Source organism: Apodemus sylvaticus, chromosome 1 (genome assembly GCF_947179515.1).
Source record: "Apodemus sylvaticus chromosome 1, mApoSyl1.1, whole genome shotgun sequence".
Classification (NCBI taxonomy): Eukaryota; Metazoa; Chordata; class Mammalia; order Rodentia; family Muridae; genus Apodemus; species Apodemus sylvaticus.
Window position 1 is genome coordinate 143,500,760 of NC_067472.1, and position 4,782 is coordinate 143,505,541.

A 4,782-nucleotide genomic window follows, 5' to 3' on the forward strand; every position below is an offset into this window, starting at 1 on the left:
CCTTTTCCATCTTTCTATAGTAAGGTGATTATCTATCCTTAGTGGTAAGGTGTCATCATTGGATACAGCAGAAAGATGGATACTGTTTTCTAATATAATCTGTTAATCTATGTCTTTTTTATTATTGGTGGAATTGAGACCATTAATATTGAGTGTTACTAATGAGAAATGCTTATCAATCCCCATGATTTTGTTGTGGTGTTTGCCCCCACCCTCTGACTAGCTCTTCTGGGATGGTTTGCTATCTTTCCATCTTTGCTATAGTAAAACTTTCCTCCATACTCAAGTTTCCTATTGAATGCCTTTTTTAGAGCGAGCTGAATTGGTCTTCATAAGTTGCTTTTTTTAAAGTTAAGAAACATTTTTGATAGTGGGAAGTGCTAAGGGAGGGGTGACCCGGCTGGAGCAGCAGCTGCCAGTGACATGTTCAAGGTAATTCAGAGATCTGTGGGGCCAGCCAGCCTGAGCCTGCTCACCTTCATAGTCTATGCGGCACCCAAAAGGGACTTGCCTCACAGACGTTACGTGAAGGTAGATGAGCTTTTACTCTACACAGTTCCTGAGGGTCAGTCTAAACAGGAGGAGGAGCCAAGGGCTCAACTTGAAGAAAACATCTCACACTCTGACATCGTTGTGAGCCTTATACAAGTTTGTGTCAGGAAATATATTCCCATAGTAAACAAAAGGAGGAATACTTTGTCCAGGGGGGAGTTGACAACTCTATCTTCAAAACGTGCTTCCTGGATTTTCCCCAAGACATAATTGCTAGAAGTTCAAAAATAAAGAAGCTGATATTGGCTCCTTTTTTTCATGAGATTGGTGTCTATGTCTGTTACCCACAACAAGCCATCACCATTGCCCAGGTCACTGGGGAGAAGTTATATGACTGGGGATTATGAGAGTGCATAGTTGTAGATATGTGGAAGAAAAATTTTCAAAAGCCAGGAAATGTGAAAAATTCACCTGGAACAAAATAGAAAACTCCGTGCTCTGTCCATTTTAATCAGTTATAGGTAAACACTGGAAACTCTAGACGATAAATCAGTATTTCTACAGACAAATGGCAGAATCAGTATTGGATATAGTAAACTGGCTTTCTTCAGGAAAACTACATTAAGCCTTTTTGCTGTTTTGGGTGATGCCATATTACAGGGCAACTAATCTGCAATCTTTCACATGGCAATAATGTGCAAGCCTTAGAACTCCTCATTCTTATATCACTATTTATGTCTATAATTAAAGTTCAAATTCCAAAAAAAAATTTTTATCCTAAGATGTTTTTCTCTTTCTGTTGATTGCAATTGATATTTTGTTGAGTATAGTTGTCTGGTGTTTCTCAGAGTATCTACCCAGGCTCTTCTGGCTTTCAGAGTCTCCATTGAAAACTCAGGTGTTGTTCTAATGGGCCCACCTTGATATGTGACTTGGTCCCTTTCTCTTGAAAATTTTAATATTTTTTTTTGTTCTGTAAATTTTATGACTTGATTATTATGTGTTTCTGGAGTGTTCTTTTTGACCCTGTCATGTCCCATATGCCTCTTATGTCTTGTTAGGCATCTCTTTGTCATGAATGTATTCTTTCCTAGTCTCTCTGGTCGAGACTGTCTTTCTTATTTGTGTATAGCATTCTTGTACTTTTTCCAATGCTGGTTTTGTGGTTATGACCTATCTCAGTTTGTGCCTGTATTTAAAAAAAATCTCTTCTCTACATTAATTTAAAAAGATAGTCTTTCTGGGCCTTTTTGGATGTAGAAATCTTTGTTATCAGTTGTTTACTTTCAGGGCTTGAAAATCTATCATTCCATTCCTCCTGGCTTTTGGGTCTGGTGGTATTATGGTGTATTTGTGGGTGAGTTGGCCTTTCCCCTTTTAGCTTTTAATACTTTTAAAATCTGTAGTTTGTCCTTGTGACTGTGACATGCCATCTAGAGTCATCTGTGATTATGCTGCTGTGCAATTCTATTTGCCTTTTAAAACTAAAATCAACATGACATTACCTCTATTTACTTTATAAGTTTGGAAATAACCACAAAATGCAGCAACATTTTAAGCATGTAAAAAAAGTCAGATGTTAATCAGTACTGAATATAGTTTTAAAACAATAGAAACAATGAGTGCACAGTTAAGATTCTGCAGGCTAGTAGAGCAAGAGTGCGCGGCTTCTGAACATGTACCATACAACACAGGTTCAAAGAGCAACAGCATAATTTATCATTATAAAATCACAGCTAGGCAACATAAAAGCACATTAATGATGAAGGTATCAACACGTGTTCACTATGAGTGTGTTACACATAAAATGCTATATCTTCTACCATAAAATGCTATGTGCACAGAAGAGAGCCAAGGAGACAAACATTGAGACTTGTTGCTGAGGTGAGCTATTATTGAGAATAATAATAGTAATGGAGTAAAACTTTCTATATAGCAATTCTTAGATCACAATCATGTATTGATTCCACTGTGTATCTGAGAAGCTGAGACTTCATTGTTGGCAGTATAAAATTTCTGACTCGTTTCAAAATTTGGGTGAAATACACACTGAAGGTGTTTGCTAGTGTAGGCATATGGTACGGGGATCTATGAACAGGGAAGGAAACCTCAGATTTCACAATAAGTTTCTGCTAAATTTTGTCAAATCAAACAGCTAGACGCTTAGGCAGAATAAAATGGTACAGAAGAAGTGGGTCCCACCAGGCAACGATGGGAAGGAATTTCATCTTTGGAAGACTCCCTACTTGAAAAGATCTGGAACAGTTGGGACTGAGAGGATGATGTGGAAATTAACTAACATCCTGACATTCAGTTATTGGTTCAGAAGTATGACAGTCCATTGTTATATCTTATTAACTTAACATTCTGGAATCAGCACCAATCTCCCCAAACTTAATTTGTAATATCTAATCTTCATTAAAATATATTTTGTGTTATATGAACACAACTAAGGTTAAAGAAGGCTGATTTGTTTAATTAACTATAGATTTTTATGTATATTAGGTAGTAACTGAATTTCTTTTGATTTGTACTTCTGTTTTGGGGTACTCTGAAGGTGCAGTCCCATCACAGGATTACATCTTGCTGAAGCAGTCCTTGGCATTGGTACAAACTTGGATCCCCTTTTACATGACCTCAGGGCCCACGAGGGCTCCCCACAGGTCCTGGCTCTTTAGTTCCTTAGAGCATTTGGTATTAGCCCATGCAGTTTCCACAAATTCTCTGCCTTCTAGACTTTTAGACTTCTGCTGCTGTTCCCCTCCATTTATCAGTTCTTCTAGCACCTTTCTTTTGGCTTCTTTCTGCTCTGAAGTTTCTCAACCAAAGAGTTTGGTAGTCACTCTCTTCAGCAAGAGTGTTCTCACATTCCCCAGTGGTTGGAAGCCAAATCCTGAGCAGCCATCTCCAAGTCATACTGCATAAGCTCATGCTTCCTGCTTCAGGCAGCCGGAGGTGCTTTTGCGAAATCAGATACTCCTTTAGCTGACCTGCATAGCATTCTTCATCTTCCAAGACATCATCAGTAGAAGATGCACACATGCCCATGTGATGACCAGCGTTCTACAGCCCATTGCCCATTTGCTTTTCTGATGGTGCTCCATTCATTAAAAACTGTCCCACAATTCCCACGTATTTTATATACACCATAGAGTGCATCTTCTACTTCAGCTCTTACTCAAAGGGGTGTGAGATCATGGACTATAACTTAGTACTGTGGTGCTTCAGCTCACTGAATCTATCTGGGTTTTCACTCTGAATGTTGCATTAAGTGCTTTTAACCTGGAGTTGTCCTTCAGCTGAAATGCCATCTCACTCAGTCTCCCTCCAGTTACTGCCCTGCATTAAAAACAAATAGAAGATTTTTGTCCCTACAAAGGGCCTGATGTAAAAAGACCCTTAAGAGTCTTTTAATCTTCTGTGTCATCATCTCTGCACATGTCTGGATCCATGTTGTCAGTGGAGACTTTGTGCCTCAGGAACTCTGCCTGCTTTTCTGGAGGAGGTGACACGACACGTGTGGGAAGCACACTAAAAGCTATTGAAATGAGGTTCAGTAGCTGAAACTCATGACTGTCAGCATGCCAGCTGACCAAGTCTTGATGCTGTAAGCATAAATGTCAATTTCATGTTCACAACATTTCTTTCAGGCCCCCCTCCCTGCTCTGCTTCTGCAATACTGATTTCTATCTTCTTCAACAAAAAATTATTTCCTACTGTCTTGTAGACCCCAGAGCCATCTTTCTGGTACTTCCCAGTCTCCTCATCGATTGGATCTTCCAGTACATCACTCAGGGCTCCCAGCTGTTCCAGGGATGAAGGGTACATTTTGGCAAGGTCCACAGATGCCCGATATGCCCCTGTGAAGCTAGACTATGGCTACTTAGTGAATTCTTCTTTCTTCCACCCTTCTCCACCTTTTGCCACCATTTCAATCCCCTAACACTAGATAGGAGAAAAAGAAGGGTAGAGGGGGTGAGAAAAGAGATCCCCGAATAAAGTCAGGGTCACAAAAGGGGCAATGGTATCATTTAGACCACTTCCTGCTGATGAGGGGCGAGTGTAATCTTTGCCATAAGGATATCCAATTTCTTCATGTTTTTCCCTTACACACAGGTATTTAACAAACCGTGACCAACCAATGACCAACAACCAGTCAACAACCCACCAAAAACTGACCACCAACAACCAACCTCTGGGATCCTAGCATTTATACCCCCTATAAAAGTCTTCATGATTTTAAACGTTAGACAATTGTGGAAAGCATCTGCAGCTGGCCAAACCACGCCT

At 39.8% G+C, this 4,782-nt stretch overlaps 2 pseudogenes; one reads left to right on the forward strand and one right to left on the reverse strand.

Moving 5' to 3' along the window:
• Positions 1 to 423: 423 nt before the first annotated feature.
• Positions 424 to 977, forward strand: LOC127681853 (MICOS complex subunit Mic26-like; annotated as a pseudogene).
• Positions 978 to 3,068: 2,091 nt separating this feature from the next.
• LOC127688533 (sorting nexin-4-like) lies at positions 3,069 to 4,320 on the reverse strand (annotated as a pseudogene).
• Positions 4,321 to 4,782: the final 462 nt, after the last annotated feature.